The following is a 12,757-nucleotide window of genomic DNA, read 5'->3' as shown; positions in this document are numbered from 1 at the left end:
GAATATAGTTTATGATGAACCAAATTCACATCGTCCAAAGAAGATATTAAACGTCCAATGAGCTATAAAGGCGCATTTAATACGCCTTCTATTACTAAATGGATGAATAAAGCAAACATGACCGTTGGACGGATGTTAAAAGCACCACGTTAAATCACTAGAGGCGTTACCAAAGCTGTTAAGGCTCCCATTGAAGGCCTCCTGCAGCTAGAAAAGCAAGGAACTATATAAGCTACATCCGACCTCAAACAAAGGTACTTACATAATACATAACACTCTCAATCCTTATCATTTTCTCTCTCTAAAACATCTAACTTTGTCATCAAAGGCTTATTGGCTGGCACTGCATCGGTGACCTTTATGAGAGAACACCATTTCTAGTCTTGTACGGGAATACAGATTCATTGCTTCATACTCTGCCTAGACAAACCTATCAACTGACAAATTTGACTTTATCAGGTTTTAACATTTACATAAAATATATTTTGATGCACAATTAATCACATTCCTCCATCATAAACACCAACACCCAAGCTCATACACTGGAATGGACAAGAAAAGGAAAGCATACCCATCGGAATACATTTGATATGCCAATTATTTCATGACCATTCCCAACGGTCAAGTATCCTAACGACCATGCAGTTAGGCCCATTACAACCAGTGTACTAACTACATTTCAATTATGGAAGGGCAACATGACCCCATTTGCAATAGCTATATCAGAAAAGGAAAGCATAATTGTCATGATAAATTCAATATGCCAATTATTTCATGATCATTCCCAATGGCCATGTATCCTAACGACCATGTGGCCATTACAACCCATGCACTAACTACATTTCAATTATGTAAATGGGATATTTATGGAGGCAACAGTTACTCAGGTTGCCTAATAAGGGTAGTGTGATCCCATTTGCAAATAGCTGAATAAAATAGAAAAGCGTGACTGTCAGAATACATTTTAATATGACAATCATTTCATGACCATTCCCAATGGTCATGTATCCTAACAACCACAAAGCTATTACAACCAATGTGCTAACTACGTTTCAATTATGAAATGAGACATTTATAGAGACAATGGTTACTCAGGTTGCCTATAAAAGGGCACCGTGATCCCATTTGTAAATAGATGGATTAGAAAAGGAAACCGTAACCTTTGGGGATACATTTAGGTGGCTTTGGATTTAGCGTTTCTCGCGTTTTTATTTTATTTTATTTTTTTCAGTTGAGTGCCCTTGGCACTGTTCATTGTCCATGAACAATGATTTTAGGTTTATGAACAGTGTCAAACGCGTGAACAATAACTTTTTTTTTTTTTTTTTTTTTCAGTTTTTAGCAAAATAAGCGGAATCCAAACGGATCCTTAATATGCCAATTTTTTCATTACCTGTTGTAGATGCTCATTTTTTTTTTTTGAGCTCAGTAGGAGGAAAAAGCCCAACAACGTGCGCAGAAGAAAGTGGGATAGAAAAGTCATTAAGCCCAAGCGACAAGAATAATGGATCATGGGTTCATAAAGCAAACAAATGGACCATGAAGAAGTAAATGGGCCTAAAATGGTCCGAAAAAAGAGAAGTAGCAAACTCATGGGCTGTATGGATGTAGAAGGTGAGAATGGGCCACAGCTGCCACAGCAGACCCAAAGCAATGTAAGTAAAGAAAGTAAAGGGCAATGGAGAATCCAAAAGCCCCAAGGATGAAGTATAAAGTACTTGGGCCAAGGAAGCCCGAGTTAGTAAAAAACTCATGGGAATCACAGAATTAGAAAGGGCCAAGGATGTCCAAAAGGAAGTAAGCGGGACGTGGGAGCCCACAAGTAACGCAGTAAAAGTCTCAATGAGTTTATTGGGCCACCAGAAAAGGGATGAACAGTAAGCCCAAAGAGACCCAGCAACCCTAGGTCAAGTAAACATCATGGCAAGCATGACAGAATGATGTGGCAGGATGTAATGGCAAGACTAAGAATAGAACATGGAGAATAGCACCAAGGAAGAAAAGCCCACAATCGGGCAAAGCCCAGCAAGCCATAAAGAATGAGAAATCAATAAAGTAGCCCATGCTGCAAGAAGCCAAGAACAAACGGAAGAACAAGCAGGTGGACCTTCAGACCACAGCAACCACATAAGCAGCAAGCAGATTTTGGACAAGTATGGAAGTAAGGCACGCGCAAAGCCCAGACACCACTAGCCTGTACACAGCCAATACAAGAAGTGGTGGGTCATAGGTTAGAGGTAAAAGGGCATGGTCTGACAGTGGAGAGGGGGGAAAACCTATTTTTTTTGTTTCCTGCTCAGACTCTTTTAGAGGCAGTGTCCTGTTGGGATGACATACCACCCAAAAGAAGCAAAGCTGAGTTGGAACCACTAGGTGCATACCATAAGAGACGAAGAGGAAGAGAGTACTTAGACCGTAGCAGGTAAGAATGTCACGACAAGCAAACAAACAAAATAGTCTTCTCTGTTTGGTGAAGTGGAGTGGCGCAGCCAGCGCAGGTAAGTGGCGCTGGCTGGGCGACTGATCAATCAGTAATGGTCGGCAAGGACGCCCACACCAGACAAAGATGGTTAAGGATTAAAATGGTAAAAGTCAGCCGCGGCTGGCATTATATAAGGAGCCCTTACTGTGCACGGACGGGAGAGCAATCTCTGGGGAGAGAATCACCATAACTAAGAGAAACACCGAAAGATAAAACGAAGAGAAATGAAGGAAAGAATTAGAGAGAATAGAAAGAAAAGTAAAAACGGAGAGAATAGAGTGGCAGACATGCACCAAATCCCCCCTTTCCCTCTCCGACCCATGTTCTCTATTAATGTAAATGACCTCTCTAAGTACAAGTCATTTAGGCCCGCCCCCTTAAAGCAGTTAATTTCTTCCTTAGAGAGATTATTCGCATTGAGGAGATGGTTCCCTTCTTAACTTAGACCTAGCAACATAACTTGACATGGCAGACTAACATTTTTTTCTTTTAATAAGCTTGTTGCTATTCGTTCTATACTTATCATTTGTTGCTGTTTCATAAAATGAGCATTCATTACCAAAGCCCATTATTTACTTTTGTCTGAATAATAAAAGAATTTCTATTATTGTCTTTATTATATATGTCTGCCATGATTATTATAACAGCTCTGCCTGCCATGGGCATGTGATAAAAATCTTGACAAACGGGAGCATCATTTGCACACAAGCCGAACCAAGGAGGGTTGCTATTGGACCGGTCCCAACTCCTCGATCCAGAAAACTTTGGGACTAGTGCAGCAAGAGATGGCCCAGCCCAAAATTTGCAAAAAAGGCCCCACATTTAAATTGGCGACTCCACTGGGGATTTGGGAAGTAGACAAGAACAGAGATCCTCGCAAACAAATGCCGCCAAAATCCAGGACAACACGAAACATGAGCGCTGTGCCCTCTCAGGTAGAGTCGAGGCCAACCACGCCTCATCAACCTAACTAGGCGAAAGGTGTTAACGGGCTGGGAGCTAGACCCCAACCGCAGGCAAAGAATCCCGCTGACAATGCCAATGCCAATGCTTTTGTCGAGGTGCTGCAAGCACTGCAACATTCACAACGACAGATGATGGAGGAAATCCGTCAGCTAAAGACAGAAAAGACAAAAGAAAAAGGGAGCCAGCATGTCCCAGAGCATGTGGCAGACAAAGAGGAGAAGCCAGTTGAGGGCGCTCCGCAGACTGAAGGGCAATGCTACATCACTATGGCCGAGGTAGCAGCTCTCTCAAAGCAGAAGAGAGCCAAAGCACCCAAGGAGAGATTCTATGCACGAAGACCTCCTTATCCATTAAGAGTACTTAGTAAGCCATACCCTGAAAGGTATGAACCATGTGCTTTCACGCAGTATGACGGCAAGAAAGGAAGTGTTGTTGAGCACGTGAGCAAGTTCATTGATACTCTTGGCCCTTATGCGGCAGACGAGGACTTATGTCTTTGGGAATTCTCTAAATCACTATGCGATCGTGCTTACACCTAGTACATCGGTCTAAAACCAGGATCAATCCCAACTTGGGATGACATGGTGGATGTATTTTGCACTAAGTACTTCCACGGAAAAGAAACGGTGACGCTTGCGACTTTGCAAGCTACCAAGCAAAGAAACGGTGAAGATTTAATGGAGTATATCAAGAGGTTCAAAGACATAGCACTTGATTGCTATGATCATTGTGAGGAAAAGAGATTGGTGGAGATGTGTATGACAAATATGATCAGGGAATACAGAGCTATTCTGAAAAACTTGGAGATCTCCCAGTTTGCACAGCTGTTACAGAAGGCCAGAAAAACCACTCAATCAGTAAGGCCAAGTTCTGACAAAAGAAACGCTCTGCAGGCCATGGCAGCATCCACCGGCGAGAGGAAGGGGAAAGCTGATGGGAGGGAGTACGATACCCCTCCCCCGATACAGTGCGCCCCAAAAGAGCTAGATGTGCTCCTGGACAGGTGGATAGTAGACGGAGTCTTTAAGCCTAATCAAGTCTCTAGGAGCCCACGGAAGAAGAGCGGAGGCACCCACGCTTATGCTGCTTGCACAACTATGTGCAACATCCTACCGCAGAATGTTGGGCACTCCGCAGATTGGTGCACCGCAAGATCAAAGAAGGAACCCTGGAGCTATCGCAGCAGGAAGTTCAAAGAAATCCCCTCCCAAACCACAAAAGGAAGGGTGTAGCAGGGGTAGTAATTTGTGTGTATCCAGGGGGAAACGAGGAGAAGAATCCAACCTTGCCTGCCACAACAATCACCACCCTACAGAAGAGCTCTAAGTTCAAAAATCTGTTTAACCAACTAGGCCTTACAGCAAAAGAGCGGAAGATAGTTACAGAGGCCCTGGTAAGCATTGCTTCCGAGGCAGGAGTAGAATGTTTGTCGGAAGAAGTTACAGATGATAGAGCTCTCTTACAGGAATCAACTGAAATCACTTTCAGTAATGAAGATATGGAAGTGGGGTGCCCTAACCACATGAGGCCCTTTTACTTAGTCGCATCCATAAATCAAATCCCCATCAAGAGAGCCTTAGTGGATACAGGTGTCTCGGTAAACCTTGTTCCATTAAGCACCCTGCAAGCAGCAGGAATTTCAAAAAGAAAGATCCAAGGGTGCCCAATGGAAGTAACTGGGTTTGGAGGAAGTGGTGAATATACCGCAGACCACATTCAACTATGGTTAAAAGTAGGCCCTATAGCCTCTTTAGCTTGGTTCCATGTGGTAAAGACGGAAGTCTCATACCATGTGCTCTTAGGGAGGCCGTGGCTGCATAAACACCGATTGGTGTCGTCTACCTACCACCAGTGCGTGAAAGGGAGGTTGAATGGCAAGATGATACGTATAGCGACAAACCCATCGTTGTTTGAGCAAGCAGAGGCTCATCTAGTAGAAACTATATTTTATGACTAGTGGGCACCATTTGGGGAAAGCTCAGTATCAAAACCAAGAGGCACCTTCGTCCCTAGGTAGGAGGACATCCGAGGTGACCTAGAGCCTGATCTAAGAGAATCACTCTCTCAGAAGAAGAAGAGAAAAGAAGCACCTGCTGCAGAGCCAGATGATACGCCACAATGCGTCAGAGTCCAAGGATCTGACGGTAGGATTGTGTATAAACTATGAAGGTGTATGGGGCCCATGAGTGAAACACAAGCAGGCCCCAGACAAGAGTGGCAGCACAAAAGCCTGGTGTGTTGCTTAGCTTAAGAAGACTCAGAAAAAGAAAATCATGAAGGAAAAGATGAGGAGGTTACGGCAGATAAAGATGTACAGGTTGTGGCAGAACAGAAGTTAGAGGAAGTCAACTTAGGATCCGACTCACAAGAACCAAGGCCCATCTCAATTAGTTCAAAGTTGTCAAAAAAAGGAAAAGTCAGAATTAATACAACTATTGAAGGAATACAAAGATGTCTTTGCATGAAATTATAGTGAAATGCCAGGATTGGATCTTGGGCTAGTAGTGCATACGCTGGATGTGGATCCAGAGGCCAAGCTAGTTGCCCAGCCTGCTAGAATATTCCACACCAAGATAGAAGGGCAGATAGTTAAGGAGGTATAGAAGCTGCTAGCCGCAAGATTTATCAAACCCATTCAACATCCATGCTGGTTATCTAACATAGTGCCAGTAAAGAAGAAGAATTGGCAGATAAGGTGCTGCGTAAATTTCAGAAATCTCAATAGGGTTTGCCTGAAAGACGAATTCCTACTGCCAAACATGGACTTACTAATAGATTCTGCGGCAAGAAGCGCCATGTTTTCTTTCATGGACGGGTTTAGTGGGTACAATCAGATCAGAATAGCGCTGAAGGACGCAGGAAAGACTATTTTCAGAACACCTATAGGCAACTTTTACTATATAGTAGGGTTAAAGAATGCAGGTGCAACGTATCAACGGACAATGACGACTATATTCCATGACGGCTATATTCCATGACCTGATGCATCGAGAATTAGAAGACTATGTGGATGACATAGTGGAAAAATCAAAGAAGCGGGAAGAACATGTCCAAGTGTTGAGAAGGGTATTTGAAAGATGTAGAACTTTCAAGCTCAGAATGAACCCTCTCAAATGCGCATTCAGAGTGTCTTCAGGGAAATTCTTGTGTTTTCTGGTTCACAGCAAAGGAATAGATGTAGACCAAGCTAAAGCTACAGCCATAGCAACTATGAAGCCTCCAGCCACAGTAAAGGAGTTGAAAAGCTTTTTAGGGAAGGTCTCATATATCCGAAGATTCATCCCTGGACTGGCATCTATTACCTCTGCTTTCAGAAAACTGCTTAAAAAGGGGCAAAACTTTGAATGAAGGGAGGCACAGCAGGCGGCCTTCAAAAGGCTACAGCAGATTATGATGAATCTCCCTACTGTGCAAGCTCTAATCCGCAAGAAACCATTATTGTTATACTTAGCCGCCAACCAGTCTGTCGTAGGCGCGTTGATCGCCCAAGAGTATGGAGATGGTATGAAACAGCCAGTTTATTACATCAGCCGAGCTCTAAAAGACGTAGAAACTCGTTACCCAAGGGCAAAGAGGGCATGTTTGGCTATCATGTATGCCTTACAGAGGTTACGTCATTATTTCTTGGCCTACGAGGTATGGCTAATGACTAAGTCCACGCCATCAAAGCCTTATTACAACAGCCAATTCTCTCTGGCAGAATATTCTAGTGGTTGCTACAATTGTCACAGTATGATCTGAAGGCTGGAACGCCCAAGGCGGTAAAGAGCCAGGCTATAGCGAATCTGTTGGCTCAGTTCCCAGGAGAAGAAGAATTCTTGTTGGGTGATGAAGTCCTAGGAGAAGTAGCCGTGGCAGAAGAAGTCGGAGAACGGTGGGTAATGAAATTTGATGGGTCTTCTACCACCCAATCGGGAGGAGTGGGAGTAGTTTTGTATCATGAAGAAGACGAGGCTGTAGCACTATCATTCAAATTAGAATTCCCCTTGTTCAAACAACACGACAGAATATGAAGCCTATCTAATCGGGTTAGCCACGGCCCTTGAAATGGGGGTCAAACACTTAAGAGTAATAGGAGATTCGAACCCAGTGGTCTACTAGACCAAATGAAGCTTCTCTTTAAAGGAACCTAGTCTAGCCACTTACAGGGCAATGACCTAGAAAATGGAGGAAAAGTTTATGACCTTTGAAATATAGCATACTCCAAGGAGCCAAAACCGATTCGCAGATGCGCTGGCCACATTAGGCTCACAAATAATCTTTGAAGGGGATATCACCAGGATAGAAGTCAACAAGAGGAAGGAGTCTATTATTGAAGTATTAAAAGAAAGATTTCAGGAGCAACAGTGTGAAGAGGATTGGCAGAATCCCATAAGGGAGATCTTGATGAAGCAAGGAGAGCCTGCGGAATTAAAGGTACTAAAAAATTATGCCCTAGTAAGAGGGGAGCTATACCGTAGGATGCCAGGAGGGGTCTAGTCTAGATGTGTAAGGCAAAAGAAGACTCAGAGAAAGTTGAAGGAAGTGCACGACAAGTCTTACAGATCCTGCGAAGAGATCAACCTTTACCGCAGACTCCAAAGGGCGGGCTTTTATTGGCCAAGTATGGGAAGAGACGCGGACCAAGTCCAAGTCCAAGTCCAATGCGAGACCTGCCAGCTTGCGGCAGATAAAGAAGAAAACTACGCTGTGTTCGCCAGCAAAGACCGGAGAAAACCATTTACCCAGTACTTAGTAGAAGGTATCTTGCCACAAAAGCACAGTGAGCGATACAAGTTTAAAAGTCTGGCAACACGTTACTTTCTGCACAACGGGTTCCTCTTCAAAAAAGGGTATGATGGAAACCCACTACGCTGTTTGGGCCTCGAGGAAGCAAAAGGTATGATAAAGGAAGTGCACACTAGAGAATGCGGGAAGCACCGAGGGAAGAAGAAGTTATACAGGTGCCTACTGCAAATGGGTTACTACTGGCTTGCCATGAAAATGGATACGGTAGAATTTGTAAAAAGATGTCACAACTACCAAGTACAAGTTAACTTGATTCACACCCACCCGCAACACTTACACAATATGGTTACCATGGCCATTCCATACTTGGAGGCTTGATTTGGTGGGGCCAATTAACCCACCATCGAGTGGATACATATGGATCCTGGTGGCTACCGAATATTTCACTAAGTAGGCAAAGGCAGTGCCACTTCGCAAAGCCACGGGAGGAGCAATGGCAAACTTCATCAAGGAAAATATAATTGTGAGGTTCAGGGTACCTCATAGGATTATCAGCGACAATGGCACGCCATTTGTCAACAGTGACGTGAGGAAGATGCTAGAGTTCTACCAGGTCAAACACCATCGTTCATCACCATATTACCCGCAAGGCAATGGGCAAGCGGACATGACAAACAAAACCCTCATAAAGATCATCAGCAAAATGAGTCAAGAGTATACAGGAGGATGAGCAACGCATCTGACAGACGCTCTTTAGGCCTACAAAAATTTGCCAAAGTCAACCACAGGATTCTCGCCTTTCTCTCTAGTCTACGGAATAGAAGTGATGAGCCCAACGGAAATAATGACCCCTTCCTTATGGGTTATGCAAATGAAGGAAAAGGAAAAGGAGAATGAGGTCTTTGCAGCAGAAAGGTATGAGGACTTAGAAGGGCTTGACGAGAAGAGAGAAGAAGCTCAGGAGCATAGCCGTAAATATAGACGAATGATGACAGAAGCCTACAGTAGGATGACTAAAGAAAGGGTATTCGCAGAAGGACAACTCGTGTTAAAGGTGGCAGACTACGTCAAGCGAGGCATGGAAGGACCGTCTAAGTTTACTCCAAAATGGGAAGGGCCCTTTGTGATAAGAGAGGCACATCTCACTGGGTATTACCGTGTGACCCAGATGGATGGCAAAGACCTAGTAGATCCCATCAATGGGAAGTGGCTGAAGTGTTATTATGCGTAGAATGAGGAAGAACGAGAGGTCACAAAATCACCCCTTTCTTTTTCTTTAATGAGTCTTATGTTTCTCTTTGTTTTCTTTTCAAGTGACTATGTCACAAAACAAAGAATAGTAACGTGCTTTCATGAAATATACAATGAAAAGTTACGAAGCATTTTAAAACATTCTATGTCATAGCAGTAGCAAAAAGAAACGAAACAGTAACCAAGTGTAGCATCTTATAGTTACAAAACCCAAGTTGTGGTAAACTTGCCAAATGAGTGCTAAAAAGAAAAAAGAAAAAAAAAAGAGGGGAAATATAAAAGGTACTAGATAGAAAAGGAAGGGAATCACATCATCATCAATGAAGTCTAGAGATAAGGGTCTGGTCTCCAAAACAGCCGGAACCACCGATGCTAGAAAGAAGGCGCTTACGACGACCCTTCAAGTCTGCCCCCTCTTTCTTCAAAACCCCAAGGCGTGCGTCAATAGCATCAATGGCAGGCTGAACCTTCCTCATAAAAAAGGCATGGGCAATCTCACAAAGATGGTCCAGCATGTACTATATAGTAAACCCCACACTAACAAGCTCCTGAATCGCAGCCCACTACTGCAGGATCCTCTCGGTAGAAACAGTGTCAAAAAAATTATGCTCAATATCATTCATCATGCTCCCTAGCAGCTTCAGAAATTGCTCCCTGGTAGAGCGGCCATATCAGAATCCTTGCATAAAGTTGCCGCAGCTACTGTAAATCATCATGAGGTGAGAAACACAATCCTTAGGTATCCTAAAGCCATGAAAGTTGACATAGGGAGGTCCGGAACCCCAGAAGTCTGCAGGATCAAGGTCATTGACCTCGTGTTGGTCAAAGCGGGTAAAGAAAGTTGCAGCCTCACTCGCCAGATCTGGCACTGTGGCAGAATTTCTACCCACCCCAAACTGAGAAGGAACGGTGGGAAGCGGACTTGGCAGAAGGTGTAAAGAGTGGAATAAGAAAACAATAGGCAAGCAAATTGAAATTCATAGAGAATAGGTGAGGAAGAAAAGAGGAAAAGAGGAACTCACCAGGGCCTGTAAGAATGAGGGCTGTGAGAATGGTAGAAACGGGTGCTACAGGTGCGGCAGGGAAAGTGACTGTAGGCATATCTTTGTCTGCTGCAACCTTTGGCTCTTTAAAGGTCTCTGCAATTAAAAAAAAAAAAGGGGACGTGAAAAATAAAGGGAGACCGCAACAGGGGGAGTAACACAAATATATATATAAAGAGGAGATAGCAAAAAAAAGGGGGAAAGAGAAGTTCAGCAATACGAAGAGAAACATACCCATGAATTCGACCTCATGCTCATAGCCCTCCTCTTCTTTTCCTTCAAATTCGAAAATCCTCTTCTTCTTGGCAGGTTCATCATCAGGGTCCTCAAGAACATCCTCATACTCCTCAGAAGACAAGTCCACATTAGGACCATGTGTGGTAGAACTAGGAATGGAGGAAGGGGTAATTACTAAGGAGGAGCCATCCTTCACGGCCTGGGATAGAGATGCGAAAGGGTCACTAGTGGAGATAATAAAGGGTGGACCGGAGAGACAGTCTCGACCTGGACAGCAGCAGCAGGGATGGCTCCATCCTGGGAAGTGCGTGTCGATGCAGAAATGGGAATGGTCTCACTAACCCCCTCAGCAGGAACTCCCTGTGGGGCAGCAGGAGTGGCAGAAGTCATAGCAGGGAACACTACATCTGCCCCATCAAAGAAACCCTCCATAGGTGTACCCATGGAGGTAGAAATTTCTTTAGCCGTGGGGCGATACACAGAGATGGGTTCAAGCTCAGCCTTAGAAATAAGGATGAAGGTTAATGACATGTGTAAAATAAATAAATTTAAAAAAAAAAGGGAAAAGAAAAAGAGAAGAAAGAGACATACTTCAAACTCAAGCTCGTCGAGTGAAATAGGATGGGTAGCAAATGAGTCCTCATTGTACTTAGACTGTGAAAAAAAAAGAGACGAATAGAAGGAAACGAGCCAACAGGAGCCCAGGGTTAGCCGCAAGAAGAATCCTATATAAAAATAATAAAGAATAGGAAAAGTTAGAGATGACATACTCTCCACTCAGTAGTGGTGGGTGCTTGAGGAGGAGAAGTCTTCCTTTTACTGCCTCGGGTCCTGCTGGAAGGAGGAGCATCAGTAGACGACCGAGAAATAGTGGGCATGGTCTTGCTTATGGCAAAACGCCTGCTAGAACAAGTGCGAACAGAGAAATGAGTAGTGCTCTCTAATACAATGTTACTCATAGGAGGAAGGTCACTTTCAAAAGGTACAATATCCAAGCAAGTCTTAGAGGAATCATCACCTGCCTTCTTCTTCGCAGACTTGGACTTGGTGGATTTCTTCTTCACGGGCATGGGGACATTGGTCACCTTCACCCTCTTCTCCCAGCCCGCGGGATAATTACCGGCGTGCCAATACCACCCTTTCTCCACCTCAACCCACTCGAATATGGCAGAACAACTTTGTTTCCTAGCATATGCCACCACGGACGCAGAAGGCAGAAGTAGTCGAGGGTTGGCAGAGACAACTGTGCCAAGCCCATCAGGAGTAATGAAGGAAAATCTGCAACTGCCTAACAGCTCCTTCTCGAATGAAATCATCACTGCATGCCAATACTCGTGCATGGAAACAGTACAAATACCTTCCCTCTGCGAGCCTGGGATGGTAACTGTGGTAAAGCGCTAGCTCAGGAACTTAAAAGCAATATGTCACAGGAACGGCATGACGGAAGTAGGATACTCCATGAGAAAAGAGATGTCATCAGGAATGTCCTGATCCAGCCCAAATTGCCTTCTCACCCAGTTAGCAGGATAATGTACAAATCTGACACCTTCATCAGCCAAGTAAGGCAACCACCCAGCATTGGTGGCTGCCAAGTATGTGATACCCTTCTCCCCAAAGCTGGTCAATGGGGTAGTAGTGCCAACAACATCAACAAATCTACCCATAACAGAATCCACACACGTTTAGCCCGTACCTAAATTTCTATATGCCCTCCATGAAAACCCAAACCCCTTGTCAAAGAATTCAACAGCAGGATGATTAATCAGTTTTAAACCAGCCCAACGAAAAGCCAAAGGAAAATCGAAATCAAACCTGCCACAGAAGTCTGTGATGATCTTTGGATAAGAGTTGTGCTTCTCCTTAGCAAATCAGACGGGCCTACACTTTGCCAGATGTCTAGCAGAATGCTCATACAACAAATGCTGCAGGATAGTACTATGAACAAAAGTAGTGATTATGTGACAGGAACCTGCTTGACTCTCATCACTCTGCACGATATCTAACTAGACATACAAATGCCCCAAGAACATGGGTGCTAGCGGCAGACTCA

This window comes from Castanea sativa, chromosome 5 (assembly GCF_040712315.1).
Source record: "Castanea sativa cultivar Marrone di Chiusa Pesio chromosome 5, ASM4071231v1".
Lineage (NCBI taxonomy): Eukaryota > Viridiplantae > Streptophyta > Magnoliopsida > Fagales > Fagaceae > Castanea > Castanea sativa.
The sequence above is the reverse complement of the archived record's forward strand: the minus strand, read 5'-3'. Positions refer to the sequence as shown.